Source organism: Dasypus novemcinctus, chromosome 11 (assembly GCF_030445035.2).
Source record: "Dasypus novemcinctus isolate mDasNov1 chromosome 11, mDasNov1.1.hap2, whole genome shotgun sequence".
In the NCBI taxonomy this organism is placed as follows: domain Eukaryota; kingdom Metazoa; phylum Chordata; class Mammalia; order Cingulata; family Dasypodidae; genus Dasypus; species Dasypus novemcinctus.
The window spans coordinates 8,549,115-8,566,148 of record NC_080683.1 but is presented as its reverse complement, the minus strand read 5'-3'; the positions used below and the strand labels follow the sequence as shown (position 1 = coordinate 8,566,148).

Sequence of the window (17,034 nt, the reverse complement as noted above, 5' to 3'; positions counted from 1 at the left end):
TTGTCTCCAGGATTTTCTTTTCTCTGGGGCCTTTTCCCCCATTCGGTGAACTCAACTCCGCTGTCTCAACTCAACAGAGCGTGGCCCAGCTGAGAGAGGAAGGAGTCTTCTTCTGGCTTTTGAGTTCCAGATGATCGAACCCTATCGGAAACAGAAAGAAGTCGGCGGGAAGAGGGCACTGCGAAGTGTGGAAGAGCCCACCCTACCTCCAGAGGAGAGCAGGGTCCCTGGACGGAGGAGAAGGTGCGGGGGTGGGGAGGGTGGGGGGGGAGCTTCGCCCTCCCTGGGAGCAGAACTTCGGGGGTGGGAGATGGACATGCCCTGAGAACTGTGTTGGTCTTTTCAGTGGTTGCCGGGTGAAATCTGTACCAAGGGGCTGTGTGGCCACTATCAGGTCACCCCAGGGGCTGTCACTTTAGTTGTTTCTGACCATCACTTTGGATGATATCTGGAAACACATAAGGAAAAAAGTGAAATTCGCGAGGCCATCGATCACGTGAAGCCAGCATGCCCAAGACCTGTGCGCGCTCAGATTTCAGCCAGGCCGGCCTAACAGAGGATATTAAGGAGCAGAAAGCCACCCTCTCCTGTGGCTTGCCGTCGCAGAAGTCCCTGGAAATTAGATACAGCCCAGGGAAAACGCTGGGCGTGAACAACTACCCTAACAAGCCTAACTGCCATCCGTGATAATTGCTACTCTGGCAAAACACAGGGAAGCACGTGCACGGACTTGGGGGGCCAGGGGAGGGTGCCTTGAGCTGAGACCTGAAGGATGAGTTAGAGATAACTAGGTGTTGGTGAGGGTGGAAGGAAAATACTGTCCCTGGGCTGGTAATTACCCGGTGAGCCACCCAGAAGCACAGCAAAGTGTTTTCCTGAGGAGCAGGGGAAGGGGACAGTGCTTCAGGACCCGGCCACAGCTGCAAGGGCTGCAGAGAGATCCAGCAAAATAAAGACCAAGAAGCAGCCGCTGGATTAAATCATGAGGAGGACATCGGTGTTGACCTTGTCAAGAGGTTTCAGCAGAATGTGGGAAGACAGCAAAATTGCAGGAGGCTGAGATGCGGGAGGTGTAGAAATAGAGATGGGAAATGGAGACGCTTTCGAGAAATTTGGCTGTGAAGACAGTGGTAAAGGGCAGTGGCTGGAGCTGACAGTGGGGTCTGCAGAAGAGGCTTTTTAGACCGGGAGCCCTTGAGTAGACATAAATGTTGATAGGAAGCAGCGATTAGGAAAAGCAGGTAAACAGAGAGGATGGAAAGGGGGTGGCCACTCAGTGAGAAGGGACCCCCTAAATAGTTGGGCAGTGACACAAGCCAAAGCTCAGCTGGGAAATGGACTAAACAGGAGGAGAAAGTGATGGGAGTGGATGTAGATGTCTGTAGAGTTGGTGGCAGAAGGTAAAGGAGAGCTCTAATGTCTCCATTTTCTCGTGGAGCTAGAGGTGATAGGATCTGCTGATTCAGGTGGGTGTGTGGGTGTGTGGGTGTGTGGGAAGGGTTGGAAAAATCTAAGAATTGAAGGCGGGAAAATTTTGAAACAGCTACTGGAATGGGTACAGATTCTAGGTGTGCAAGAAAAACCACTGTTTCTGTTATTTTTATTTCTATTTCGAGCTCTCATTCCTCTAGTTGGGAGGTTCAGGGTTTGATTCCCGGGGCCTCCTGGCGAAGGCAAGCTGGCCCACGCAGTGAGCTGGCTGGAGCAAGGAGCTGGTGCAGCAAGGTCATGCCACAAAAAGAGACACAGAGAAGAGACCATAAGAGACCCAGCAGACCAGCGAGCTGAGGTGGCGCAAGAGAACGAGCGCCTCTCTTCCAATCTGGAAGGTCCCAGGATCGGTTTCTGGTGCTGCCTAAAGAGAATGCAAGCAGAAACAGAAGAACACACAGCGAATGGACACAGAGAGCAAATAGTGGGGCCGGGGTGGGGGGGATAAATAAATAAATAAATCTTAAAAAAAAAAAGAGGTGACAAAGAGGTGGTTGGATACATGGGTCTGGAGCTCAGAGGAGGGGTGTGGGCTGAAAACATCAATTTGAGATTCATCGGCATCGAGTTTGTCTCTGGAGTCCGGGGAGGTATTGACTTGGCTCAGGGAGGAAGAAGAGGCTGAAGACCCAGACTGGAAAAACGCCAACATTTAAAAAAAAAAATTTATTTTATTTATTTCTCCTCACCCTCTCATTGTTTGTACTTGCTGTATCTCGCAACAAAAAGAGACACAGATTCCTGGTGCCGCCAAGAATGCAAACGGACACAGAGGAACACACAGCGAATGGACATAGAGAGCAGACAATGGGGGTGGGGGGGGGAAGAAATAAAATAAATCTTTAAAAAAAAAAAAAGGCCTGATGGAAGAAGAATCAGCAAAGGAGGCTCAGAAGTTGGAAGAAAAGCAGGAGTGTCATGTCACAGAACTAAGGGAAGTAAATATTTTAAGAAGTAGATGGAAATAAGAGATCAACTAGGATTAGAATTATAAAATAGCCATTGGATATCAGGGATTCCTCTTTCTTTGGGTTGGGGCACAAAGAACAATGAGAAGGTATCAACATATTATCTACTATTTATTGACTGCACAGTGCCTGATTATATTAATCAGCCAATCAATCAAATATTAACTGAAAACATGCCCCGTGCCCAACGCTGTGCCTTGGACAGTGTTTCCTCTCTATATTCATCATAATAAGGCTATGTCCTCTGGGGTAATGGATGATGAGTTGATCCAAGGCTGTCTGGCCCACCTTAGGCACTCTGGAGTTCTTCCTGTCCTGTATTAGGTGTGACTCTTCTGTTGAGTTTTAGATTTATGGGGATAGAGTGGGTGGTGGGAGAGGGAGGACATCCCAGCATGACTCCAGGGGTAAGAGGTAGTGGGTTTGTAAGAGCCTGGGCAGATGAGGCAGGTTTCACAAGCTACTGTTAGAAAAGAGAGAGAGCTGCATTACAGTCCTCAGCTTTCAGCAATGAGAAGAGAGAGCAAATCAGGAAGAGGGAAAAACCTATTCTAGAAATTAGGAAGATGAAGCTTTGAGGATCTTGAGGCAGCCTGGGATTCAACCCTAAGCCTCAGGAGGCAAATCCACTTGTGAATGTCTGCTTCTCAAGCGTCCACCTGCAGGTGTTGATACCTGTTCCCAGCATGCCCTGTGCACAAAAGGAAGCGTCTGAGGAACTCTCATTTCCTACGCTAGGTGCACCTGAAAATAGGGTTTCTGGGACTAAATGAGTTTGTCAACAGGATAGTGAAGAATGCCATTTAAAAGATCCCCTTTCAGGTTAAATTCGTTTTGGTATAAGCATCAATGGAAAAGCATGCAGCCCTTAAAAAGGAGGGGGGAGCGGATGTAGCCCCACATACGAGGTCCCAGTTTGTCCCCCGGTACCTCCTAAAAACAAAACAAACAAAAAACGCAAAAACCAATTAGGGGAAGCTGATGTGGCTCAGGGTTGAGTGCCAGCTTCCCACGTACAAGGTCCTGGGTTCAGTTCCCAGCCCGGTTCCTGAAAGGAAAAAAAGAAGTATAAGACAGTTCAATAGTCCTGATATGGAAGGATTCCCAAGATATATTTCTCAGTGGAAGAAACAAGATGCAAAACAGTACACTTAAGATGCTATTTTAAAAACAAATGTATGTGTATATGTTTGCCTGTGCAAAGAATGTGCCTGAAGGATACATAAGAAACTGGTAGCAGAGGTGACCCAGTGGAGACGAGTCCGTGGGGATCAGGGTGGAGAGTTTTCATTGCATGCCCTTTATGCCCTTTGGATTTTGTACCACGTAAAAGTATTATTTATCTAATAAATAAATACCATATATGTAAATACATAAAAGATGCTTTGGTGAGTCACTTGCAAAATTCGTTTGAATACAAACAGCCACTCCCTAATTTGCTTTGGAAATGCTGACATTTGTGTACTGGATTTTCTTAAAGCATGAAATACCAGCATTTGCTAACCACACCTTGAGAGCTCTAAATTTAAGGTCGCTGACAAAACCGGCCATGCAAGTGTAACTTTCCGAAAAGCTAAACATTGTGGAGAGGCAGAGTGGATGGCTGGGGGCTTGATAGTTTCGCAGTATTTTAGGATGTCAAAAAGAGAAGGATCTTAGAGTTTGGTACAATCCTCTCTCTTCATAAATGAGGTAACTAAGGCCATCAGTTTCCAAGGGGAAGAAACTTGCCTAATAAAGATACAATCATGGCATTTTGTGGGAAAAAAAAGGGGGGGAGGATAAGTCTCTCCATCCATATTTGCTTCCATCCACATAAAGAAACTCGGGAAGCTTCCGCAAATCGCTAATATACCTGGCTAACTATACGGAGAGGAAAGGTGAGAAATGGGAGGATGAGAGATGAAATTCTCACTTCGAACCTTTTATATTCCTTTTTATATTTTTGAACAACACAGACCTATCCAAAAAATGTAAAAAGAGAGATGGATCATGTTATCTACATGACTTGCAATTCAGTGTTCAAGAAAAACATCATGAGGCTGTGGGTTCAGAGATAAATTAAGAATTGAGTGTTGCAACTATGGAGCAAATCCTGCTACTTCAAATGCCAGTGACTATCTGACTTCTATCATATTGAAGTTTCATCATATTGAGATTTGTTTGAGGTAACATGGGCCATCAGCTGGGCTTAGATCTCTTTTGGTTATAGGTAGCATTGGGGATTGAATCATTTCCCCTATAAAAGCCATTTTTAGGTCCCAACCCCTGGTCCTGTGGGTATGAAACCATTTTTACAATAAAGAGGAGCTTTGAAGATGTTATTAGTTAAGGAGTGCCCAAACTATTATGGTGGGCCTCAATCCAATATGGCGGAAGTCCATCTAAGCAGACGAAATTGGACATGGAGAGGAAGCCACAGGGAGCTGCCAGAAGCCGGCAGTCAACAAGATCCAGAAGAGAAAGGAGAAGATACTGCCATGTATGTTGCCAGAAAAGCCAAGGAACCCCAAGATTGCCAGCCCACCCGAAGACACCGACCCTGGGAAGAAGCAAGCTTTCTAGCCTCTGAAACTATGAGCCAATAGATTCCAGTTGTTAAGCCAACCCATTGTATGCTATTTGTTTTAGCAGCCAGGAAACTAAGACTGGCAGATTGGTCAGAATTGTGCAGTAGCAGCCCATTGCTACTCCATGGATTCAGTCCTCTGTAGAGACACCAGAGCACAGGAGAAAGATCAGTGGGTGGGAAGGCAGGAAACCTGGTTCTAAATGAGCTTTCTGGGTTAATTTTGTAAACTTTTGCACTTAATTCCTCTCCTTAGGCCAGTTTTCGGGTCTGTCAAATGAAAGGCCTAGATGAGCTGATCTCTAGGTTCCTGTCTAGCTCTGATAATATTGTATTCTGAAACACTTACTAGCAATTTATAACTAGAGGGAAATTTTTGAGATCATTTAATCTGGCATTTTTCAAATCCAGATAGTGTTAATGGGCTGTCAGACTCTTTTTCCTCCTTTGACCTAGAGCTAGACCAGAACTAGCAAGTGATCTTGGCCCCTTCTCCTAACCCCAGGCCTTGAGCATGGCAATCTGCCTCTATGTTTCTCAGAGCATCAGTTTTGGGAAATTTTAATCAGTGCTTTGTGAAACATCTCACATAAATTTGGGAAATCCTGTACAATAAATGTTCCTGATGGACAGCCACAATGCTATTAAAGATCCTGAGAGGTTCTACAACAAAGAAACCTGCAAAACTATATTTAACCTGTTGTTTTTCAAATGTGGTACTCTATTTAACCTGTTGTCTTTCAAACATGTGTCCCCTATTTGGAACAAATGACATTTAAATGACTCCATTTTCAGGGAATATATGAGATCATTATCAATTGGCAATGAGGACAATTTTCTGGAGCCTCTGCAAATATGGGAAGATGTGGCATGTTCCTGAGGGAGCCTCAGAGAGTCTTGTGATTCATGCAACTCCCCACCCTACCAGTTGAAAGGAAAAACCTTGTAACACCCCCAAGAACAGTGGGAGCCTCAGAAACTCCCTTGTTTTATAGGGAGGTTCTCATCTAAGTACAATGATGTCAGTGGATGCCTTATCCCTTCCACTGCTAGCATTCAGATTTATTCTTGCCTTTGGGAACTTGTTTTCATCACTCTTTTTGTTTAGAAATAATAGTTCTCTTTCTTCCTTCCTTCTATAAAGCCTTCATGCCCCATTTGCTTATACAATTTCCTCCCTCCTGATATTTTCATTCTCAAACAGATAGATAGGAAAAGTTTCTGTGTCATTTGGATACTGGGCCTGCTACGTTTGACATGCTTCATTTGTTTTTTTCTTTTTGTCGTCGTTGTTTGTTTGTTTGTTTTTTAATTAGAGAAGTTGTGAGCTTACAAGACAATCATGCATAACCCTCATTTGTTTTTGAGATTTTTTTCATCCACATCCCAAAGAAACACTGACTCATCATAACAAACACAGTCATTTGGAAGAATTAATTTAACATCAGAATTTCTTAAGGTTTCTCAATTATTTTGGCCCCATCATTAAACATTCAGTTTAGAAGAAAATTTAAAAATCCCAGCAAGCAAAAACCTAGTATCAAAACTACCATTATACTATACATTGGCGTATCTGTAAATCTGGAACCAAGAGACAAAACAACATGAAAAGCTATTTTTGTGTTTAGTATGTTCTTTACTTTGAGGTTTTCAGGTCTGTGGCCTAAGCATGAGAATAAAAATGACCAGACAGCTGTTGGAGGCCCAACTAATTACGCTAATGCTTCCCTGAAGGATTGAAGCTGCAAATAAATTCTCTTTTTCCTGGCCAGGCTTGGTTCCTGGCAGTTACCACAGAGTGCGTGCCTTCTGAGCTCAGCACCCTCCCAGGGTGGTGGGAAAGAGATGGAGATGCGAAGGCAGCAGATGGGGTGGAGGAGGCGCCCACGACCCTCCACACCTCCTGCTTTTTTTTTTTTTTAGCGGCTCAAAACAACACATATTTATTTATTTATATAAATACGTATTTATTTTTAAAAGATACTTGGATGACAAACAAATATTTATTATCCCACACAGTTATTAAGAGCTCAGGGTCTCCGACGAGGTTCAGTCAAGCTGTCAGTGAGGGCTGAAGCCATCTGAAGGTTAGACTAGGGATGGGGAGTTCACTTCCAAGACGCATCACTCGCCCACACGGCTGTCGTCTCCAGGGATTGTCGGTGGGAGGCCTCGGTTCCTCGCCACGCCAGCTTCTTCTCATAAGACGGCAGCTGCCTTGCCCTAGAGCAGGGGTTCTGACCCAGGGTCCGTGAGCTCGAATTGAAATTCAAAAAGCCATTACTCTGGTGGGGACGTGTTGATGTGGGTGTGATATATTTATCAAATAATACACAGGATGGTGTGGACTTAGAAGGGGTCCATGTTTTCACCTGACAGGCAAAGGGGTCTGTGGAACAGAAAAAGGTTAAGGACCCCTGGTCTGTAGTAAGTGATCAGGCTACCATGAACAAACGCGCAGAGCACAGGCAGGAGGAGCTGGGCTCACTGTGGGATCAACAAATCGTCAGCCACGGAAGGTGCACAAGGGCTCAAGAGGCCTTCGTACCTGACTGGAGAAGGCAGGTGTTCAGAGGTGGGCTCCCCTCCTATCTGATTCATAGCACCAGTCAACAGAGAGAAGTAGTAATGCTAGTTCCTGTCCATCGTGTTTGCCCGAGGGCAAATCTCCCTTTTCTCTGCTCTTCCTGGAACTGGCAGTGTAGTCTTGAAACTTGCTTTGCCAAATAGCCTTTGTCTGAAGACAATGAGAGCTGCAGTGCCATCTGAAATTATTGTCTTGTCCTTTTGACTTTAAAGGTTCACTGCCATTTTCCAGTAAGAATGACCCCCAAACATTCCATCTTTCAAAGCCATAATGAATGAATGATCTTTGATTAAAAATAGTATCCTGGGAAGCAGATGTGGCTCAAGTGATGGAGCGTCCACCTACCATATGGGAGGACCCAGGTTCGTTCCCTGGGGCCTCCTGGTGAAAAAGAAGAGAAGAAAGTGTGCCTGCGCAGCAAGCCAGTGCCCACGTGAATGTCCGTGTGGTGAGTCAGTGCCTGCATGAGTGCCCGCGTGATGAGCCAGTGCCCGTGCAAGTGAGTCACGCAGCAAGATGATAGTGCATCAAAAGAGAAACAAGGGGAGAGTCCAGGTGAAGCACAGAAGAAACCAGGAACTGAGGTAGTGCAATTGACAGGGAACCTCGCTCCCCATCAGAGGTCTCCAAGATTGAATCCTGGTGAATCCTAGAGGAGAGAAAATGAGAAGAGAAGACAACACAGACAGCAAAAACAGTAGGGTGGGAGGAGGGGAAGGGGGGAAAATACATAAATAAATCTTTTTTTTTTAAAAGCATCACGGGAGTGGATGTGGCTCAAGTGGTTGAGCGCCTGCCTCCCACACAGGAGGTCCCAGGTTCGGTTCCTGGTGCCTCCTAAAAAACAAAAACAACAAGCAAAACAAATGAGTAAACCCACTCCCAGGGAAGCCAATGTGGCTCAATGGTTGAGTGCTGTCTTCCCACATGGGAGGCCCCTGGTACCTCAAAAAAAAAGAAAAATAATTATATCCTTTCTCTTACCTCCAAGCATTATGTGGAGCAGTCGGGTTTGCTGCCCCAGTCACCTGTGGTGGCCAAGCCAAGGAGCCTTGCTGTCGACTGGGCCATCACTATTGCCTGGGACCCGTCATGCCATCACAGGCTGCCTGTACATCTCCCCAAGGCTCTTTAAAAAAAAAAATTAATTAATTTCTCTCCCCCCCACCCGGTTGTCTGTTCTCTGTGTCCATTTGCTGCATCTTCTTTGTCCACTTCTGTTGTCAGCAGCACGGGAATCTCTGTTGCTTTTTGTTGCATCATCTTGCTGTGTCAGCTCTCTGTGTGTGCGGCGCCATGCTTTTTGTTGCGTCATCTTGCTCTGTCAGCTCTCCGTGTGTGTGGCGCCATTCCTGGGCAGGCTGCGCTTTCTTTTGCACTGGGCAGCTCTCCTTACGGGGCGCACTCCTTGCGCGAGGGGCTCCCCTACGCAGGGGACACCCCTGCGTGGCACGGCACTCCTTGCACTCATCAGCACTGCGCATGGGCCAGCTCCACATGGGTCAAGGAGGCCCGGGGTTTGAACCGTGGACCTCCCATGTGGTAGGCGGATGCCCTAACCACTGGGCCAAGTCTGCCGCCCCCAAGGCTCTTTTAACACTTTGTCTACCCTAGTACAATTCCCTGATGTGTTGTCTTAATTCACCTGGGAAATATTTCCTGAAATACAGGGTTGACTTTTAAAGGGAGGACCACAAAATTAAGTAGGAAGCGGACATTAAGGATAAAAATTAAAATCATGGTGGGGAGGGAGAGCTAACTCCAGGACTCAGTAGGATGAAGGGCTTCAGCGAGATGACCCCAGAGGGGAAAAATGGAGCTGATAGACCCATTGTAAGTCTGACCATATTGAGAGAAAGTTTTCCAGTTTTGGCAGAGAACTTGGAAATAAATCAGTGATAGATATTTAAAACAAAACTACTCAAAGGAAAAATTGAGGCATTATTAATGCTGGGGAAAACAAAAAGGCAGTGCAATTATACTGTCCCTCTTCGCTCCATTGTAAAGACTGAATATTTAATTACTAGATATACCGGGATGGTGGGGGTAGAAGGAGTTATGTGGAAGTTGTGATGTAAGGGAATTAAATCTTCATCTTCATGAAAGCAATTAAAAAATATTGAAAATTGAAAATTTAAGAAACAGCATGGTTATTTAGAAACATGGAGATAAACAGCAAAACAAACAACGAAAACATTGAAAACAGCTGCTTCTGCTGAGTAACTTTGGGAGGACTGGGTGGGGGCAAATCATTTTAAGTCTTGGAGATCATCTAATCTTTTTCAACTATGCACATATTGCTTTGATAAAATTAAAAACTAAATAAAAAAGTTATGCCGGATAAATAAATGTGGTATATCTATAAATGGAATATTATTCAGCCATAAAAAACAATGTACTGACACATGCTAGAGCATGGATAAACCTTGAAGACATCATGTTGAGCGAATTAAGCCAGACACAAAAGGATAAATATTGTGTGCTGTCATGGATATAAAATAAATAGAATATGCAAATTCATAATCTGAAATTAGAATACAGATTACCAGGGATAGAGTTAGAAAAGGGGAGTTAGCACTTAATTGGTACAGACTGTTTGGAGTGACAGAAAAGTTTTGGTAATGGATGGTGGTGATAATAGCAGAGATTTGTGAATGTAATAAACCGTGCTGAATTGTGTACTTGAATGTAATTAAATCGGGAAATTTTAGGTCATATATCTGTTACCAGAACAAAAAATTTTTAAACCCTATGGAACTGTACAATAGAGTGAACCCTAATGTAAGCTATGTACATTAATAACAGTTAATGATATAGTTAATAATATATTATAATATTGTTTCATCAATTGTAACAAAGGAACCACACTAACGTGCAATGCTAATAATAAACAGGGAAAACTGTGTGTGTGTTTCAGTGAGTACATGAGAACTCTGTACTTTCTGAATGATTTTTCTGTAAACCAAAAAAAAAAAGGGAAACGGACTTTGGCCCAGTGGTTAGGGCGTCCGTCTACCATATGGGAGGTCCGCGGTTCAAACCCCGGGCCTCCTTGACCCGTGTGGAGCTGGCCATGCGCAGTGCTGATGCGCGCAAGGAGTGCCCTGCCACGCAGGGGTGTCCCCCGCATGGGGGAGCCCCACGCGCAAGGAGTGCGCCCGTGAGGAGAGCCGCCCAGCGCCAAAGAAAGAGCAGCCTGCCCAGGAATGGTGCCGCCCACACTTCCCGCGCCGCTGACGACAACAGAAGCGGACAAAGAAACAAGACGCAGCAAATAGACACCAAGAACAGACAACCAGGGGAGGGGGGGAAATTAAATAAATAAATAAATCTTTAAAAAAAAAAAAAAGGTATGTGTGCCCAATGTGAAAGATTTGGAAAGTACAAAAAAGTATAAAGAAGATAGTAATATCCACTCATAATTCCTCCATTTGGAGACACTGTGCACATTTTAGGGGAAAAGCGATATTAAACGATTTTGTCAATTGAGATTAAATTGCTAGAGCTTAAAGATTTAAAAATAACAAAACAAATATAAATGAACAAGTAAGAACAGTATTATAGTGTGTATATAATTACATATAGTAGATGTGTATTCATATGCAGTCGGATTCCCATTATGTGTCTCTGTGTGTATTGGAAAGTAGTCTGGAGGGACACCCACCTAAACGTCGGTAGCGACCAGGTCCCAGACTAGGGTGAGGCAAGCGAGGGGCCTAGGGGGCACTATGTATGGAGGCCTTCACTCTTGTGGTCATCCAAGTGCAAGTGAGAGCTAGGGCCTCCTTAAGTTTTGTCCCCGAGGTGCCTCACGTGCCGCACTTTATTTTAGGCCCTGGTAGTGATTCATAGTCATTTTACCCTTCTCGCTTTTTTAAATAGAGATACCAGGTATCGAACTTGGGACTTTGTGCCTCAACCACTGAGCTACATTCGCTCCATCTCCCTTCTTACTTTTCACTTAGGTATGTGTTCAAATTCCTTGGTTCTCCAAGAGTGGAGCATTGGCATACCCTAGGGGCCTGCTTAAAACTATCAGAGTCTGTATTTTTTTTGTTTATTTCTCCACCCACCCCCCTCGGCTGTCTGCTCTCTGTGTCCATTCACTGTGTGTTCTTCTGTGTCCACTTGCATTCTTGTCAGTGGCACTGGGGATCTGTGTCTCTTTTTGTTGTGTCATCTTGCTGCGTCAGCTCTGCTAGTGTGCGGCACCATTCCTGGGCCGGCTGCACTTTTTTTCACACTGGGTGGCTCTCCTTATGGGGCGCACTCCTTGCACGTGGGGCTCCCCTGCATAGGCCATGTGGCATGGCACTCCTTGTGCACATCAGCAGTGTGCATGGGCCAGCTCACTACACGGGTCAGGAGGCTCTGAGTTTGAACCCTGGACCTTCCATGTGGTAGGCGGATGCTCTATCAGTTGACCCAAATCTGCTTCCCCAGAGTCTGTATTTTAATAATCCCAGGGAGAACTGTATGTACAGTAAAGTGTGAGAAGCACTGGGTTAGCGGGCATCAAGCACGGTCCTGCCTACTAATGGAAGGAATATTCAGAGTGTGGTGCACCTGATGAGGGGCACACACGGCCAGGGGAAAGATGTCTGTCCACTAGAGGGTCATGGTCCTTGTCAAGAGCCTGAGCTTCAGCCGGTAAAGTGACCTCAGCTCAGCCCAGTGGAGGAGAAGCCAGCGATTCCCTTAGGACAAAGAACACTTTCGGGCAACCTTTGAAGAGATGACAAAGGCTTTTAGGCCTGAAACTTGGGAAAAGAAAAAGTTGCTTTTTTCCAAACATTTTAGAAAAACCTGTTATAAAACTGAGAAGCTTGGATTTTGTGAATTATATTGTCATTATATGATGGTAGAGACAATACAGAATAGAAGATATAAAGGGATTATCTTTGTTCAGTGTTCTGAACCAGAAGTCAATTAATAAGGGCCCTTGACATGTCAGTTCTCTGTGTAGATCAGTTAGATTAAGGAAAGGAGAACAGCAAAAGAATGAATATATACTATTGTGGCAGACATTATTGGCTGGATAACCCAATGTCTGTTCCCAACCCCCTTTACCTTGCTTGCCTCCCTTACAGAAGATAAAAAGTTTTCCCACCAAGGGAGGCTTTCCCACAAGGGTGGTCTTGCTTTCCCACAGGGTAGCTATGTGGCACAATTCTGGCCAGTAAGGCTTCCATGGAAGTCTACTGGAGTCTTCTAAGGAAGTCCTTGCTTTCTTGATTGCAGTAAAGACAGTTTTCCTATATAACACAAAGGGAGCTGCTCTGACCCCCTTCAATCCATCTTGAATATAGACATGACGCTGGGGTCTGGGTCAACAACTCCTGTGGATAAGAATCATAGAGAAGACAACCCTGATACCATTAAGTCACAAGTTTCTAGAATTCTTGGTATGTGAGAAACACAACGCCTTATTTGTTTCAGCCACTGTCAGTCAAGTAATCTGTTACTTGCAGGGAAATGCATTCCAGATGCTATAACTACTGATAAGTATCAGTCCTTTATGTTCAAAAAATACCTTGCACCCAAAGCAAGTGTCTTGCTTATCTCACCCTGTTCTCTGATTGGGAAGAGTGTGGAAATTCTAACATGGTGAGGCTCTAGCCACAGTTTGGTGGGGCTGTGGGTGTAACTCCTGCTGACAGCAGCTGAAGTCTTGAAGTCTGAGTGACTTTACCAAACAATCTGTTCAACAAATAAACATAAAGCAGTGTTATCTTGCTTAGTATTATACATTTTTATCTTCAGAATTTCTTGGACAAGATTAACATGAGCATATCGCATTGGTCATAATTTTTAGATGCAATTCACAGAAACCAACTCTGACCAATTTATACAGAAATGTCCTTTATTAAAAGGACATTGCAAAAGAAAAAAAAAGATACTAGATAGTACACAGAATGTGAACAGTTGGAGAGCCAGGTTTAGTGACAAAGGATGCAGGAACAAAGCCTAATGCAGGACCCACTGCCCCTACCCCAGGCCCGGACCTTGAAGCTGCTGTGGCTGACACCACTGACCTGGATGCAGGTGCTGCACCAAAGGCATGGCCACATCAACCGCTAGAAACTGGAGAACAGCCACCACCCTCATCAGAACAGATTTAGAGTGATCTTTCCAGGGCCGGGAATAGGGTGAGATAAGCGAGACACTTGCTTTGGGTGCAAGATTTAAGGGACACCATAAAAGCCTCAGTAACAAGGTAAGTATTATTTTTTTTAAAGGGTAAGTCGTCCCCCACCCTCCACCCTGAGATGGCTCCCTCATCCGTTTGCTCACTGTTTTTGCATGTTGTTTGCGCTTATTTGTTTTTGTTTGCGTATTGTCTGTTCTTTCCCTCCCTCCCTTCCTTCCTTCTTTCCAGAAGCACTGGGAACCAAATCCTGGACCTCCCGTGTGGGAGGCAGGCACTCAACTGCTTGAGCCACATCTGCCCCCAGTATTATTTTAATGCTATATATTTTTAAAAAGTCAAAATTCATACCAAAAAGTCCACGATGAACAAAATATCAAAATTTAAAATAAAGACAGGATCCGACAGGACCAGGATTAAAATGAAGCAAATGAGGCCAAGGCAAGCAAGAACAGGGTTGAATCATCCTAGTTTTCAACTCAGTCTAGGTGGTAGAAGGCTTTGTGTCTACACCCTAGCTGCAAGGGAGTCTCAGAAAGGATATTTGGAAATTTTAGTTTAGATAGTGGGAAGTGAGGGGCTACTCCAAACACATAAAGGGGACTTGGGTGCTGGGTGGACAAAAAGAATGACAAACGTCCACTATACTAATTGGAGTCACAGTAAAATGCCATCCTTTGGATCCACAGAGAGGAGCAGCATACTCTGGATAGGCTATTTTGAGGAAAACTTTGGTGTTTCTTAAGACAGGAGTACAGATAAATTAATCTAGGAATATAGAGAGGAGAGAGATGAACTCTTTTTTCTGAAACTTGGAAGTCTCCAAGGAAAAGAAAAGATTCGAATTAGGCTTTGCAGAAAGGAAAGAGGAAAAGCAGGACACTGGATTTGCAGTCAGAAAATGGGTTCGCCTACGTGGCTACTGGCTTACTGTTTAAAAGCTGTGAGAAATCAGATTTTACAGGTAGAGTATCTGTTGCGAGGATCAGAGATTAAATGAGTGAAAGTGGTTTGTAAACTGTAAAGTAGTATGTAAACATTTTGCACTGTTATTAAGCCCTTAAAGATGGGTGGGTCTTTGACAAAAGGTTTTGGGGGAGAAGGGCCACTGCACTGAGAATGAAAGGCGAACTGGTTTCTCTGTGAAGTGAGACAAAAGGAAGCTGGAACTTTGAAGTCTAGAAAGATGAAAGCAGTAAGGAGGGCCTGTTTTTAAAACGATTAAGGAAATAAGGCCTGGGACCCCAAGCCTGAAGGATAAAATCAGGCCCTACCATCTCACATGCAATTACAAGAGCCTGAGGCACAAAACACATCACAAAATACCAGAATGATGTGTGCAGAAGCTTGTTTTGCTCTGTAGATGGCTCCTTTGAAGGCAGGCATGGACCATGGCTGACTTCCTTGCTTCCAGAAGAGGGGCACTTTCTGATCCTGAGCGCTGTGCTCCATTCTTAAGGACTGAGTTAGTGCCGGAAGGCTAGTAAACTTGGGAACCTCCTTACCCCAAGAGGTGGTAGAGAAAGCTGGCTCTTCTGTTCGTGATGGGATGCCCTGGGGAGCTCAACTGATCACAGATAAAGGATCCCTGTTCGCAAGAATAGGTGGGGCCAAGGGCTCCAGGAGATCCATTGCTAGCTACAGTGGTCAAAAATCAAGGGGGAAAAAATAAAAATTAAAATCCCCCACAAAAAACAAGGGGGAGGTGGGGAGAAGGGAACCATTCAAGATATAACTTCACAGAACTACACACACACACACACACACACACACGCACGCACACGTGCATGCAAAACTGGTTAAATTCGAGTTAGGTCTGTAATCTACTTAAGTGTATCGATATAGTTAATTGTATTGTTTCAATGTCAATTTCCTAATTTTGATAATGTAGAATAATTATGTAAGCTGTTGAGGGAAGCAAGGTGGGTCATGAGTGTACTGAGCTCTCTGTACTAACTGTGCAACTTCTTGTCAATCTATAACCAGTTATTTCAAAACAAAAAGCTAAAAAAAAAAAATCCAAAGGAACCTCCCACAGTTCACGCCACCCTGAAACCGCCCCACACCTCGAACCTCCGGCCACACCCGCAGGTCGGCGTTGGGGCGAAGTAGGGCGGGCCGGGCAGAGCCGCGCACGCGCAGGCCTGCAATCCCGGCCGCGTTGCCGGGAAATCGCGCCTGCGCGGTCTTGGCTGCTGGCCGCTGCGCCAGCCCTTCGGCGCCGTGGGGGACAGGGCTGCCTTGGCCCCTCCGCGCTGCCGTCTTTTCCGGCAGTTGGGGCGCTTCCTGTTGTCCTCCTCAACGGCTCCTTGGCCCCGACCCTAGAGCCCCTCTAGCGTCCCCTTTCCTCCTCTGGCTGGCTGGTTGGCTCTTGCCGCTGGGGCTGCGTCCGTCCGCACGTCTAGTCCGCTGGCCGGGCAGGGACCTGCGGCTGCCATCCGCCCCCAGCCCGCCTCCGCTGGGGCTCTGGTAAGTGTCTTGCTGCCGCCGCCTCAGTTCCATCCCAGGCTTGTTCCTTCATCTCTTCTTCCTCCGACTCCTTCTCGTGCTCCCCCTTCCCGCCAGCGCCTCTTCCAGCCCTGTGCCCTCGCCCCCGCGGTCCCTCTCCTCAGCCGCCTGTCAGTCTCTCTTCTCTCCATCTCCAGAAGCTCCTTCTTGGGCCTCTCCACAATCAACCAGTCCCAGTCTCCCCACCCCGACCTTTCTCTTCCTCCGTGTGCATCTGGGGTGACGAGCCAGGCTCTCCTCTCCTTGTTTTCAGCTTTGTCTACTTGCTGCCGCCGCCTGTCTCCTCCGAGACCTCAGGCATCACCAGTTTCCACTTGCTTTTACCTTTTCTGGGATCTAGGAACCTGCGAGCTGTTGTCTGAGGCAGGTGTCGAAAGCCCACCCGGGGGTCTGATGTCCTTTCCCTCTTGTTTGTCTTCGGATGCTGGGCTTCTGGTAATCTTAAGACCACAGGAAAATGTAGTGAAGACTTTTCAGAAGAAAGTGGAAAAGGTCGATGAGGACTTAGGGGAAAGTCAGTGTCAGAAGGTAGTGTGCAGAAGTGCTAGTGGGGAGACCAGATCTCTCACACACACTATGAAATGACTGAAAGACTTGAAGAGAAACTTGTTTTTGTTTAGGTTGGACAAAGTAGACCCTGTACTTCCTCTTCTTTTCACCTTACCTCGGCTCCAATTAGCCAGGCAGTGGATGTGGTTTCCCTGAGCATGAGACGACTCCCACCACTATAACATGTACCCCTCTGGCCCAAACTTTAGATATC

At 45.6% G+C, this 17,034-nt stretch overlaps 1 protein-coding gene across 4 annotated transcripts in view; it reads left to right on the top strand.

The window, feature by feature from the left end:
- Nucleotides 1-15,939: 15,939 nt before the first annotated feature.
- The window catches only part of STK38 (serine/threonine kinase 38), a 69,609-nt gene continuing 68,514 nt past the window's right edge, over nt 15,940-17,034 (top strand). For 2 of the 4 annotated variants that reach the window (XM_023586549.3, XM_071218433.1), the window contains exon 1: nt 15,940-16,232. The gene's annotated coding sequence lies outside the window, so the exon portion shown is untranslated. The remainder of the gene's footprint in view (nt 16,233-17,034) is intronic. The other 2 variants (XM_004450388.5, XM_071218434.1) reach the window with 2 other exon arrangements.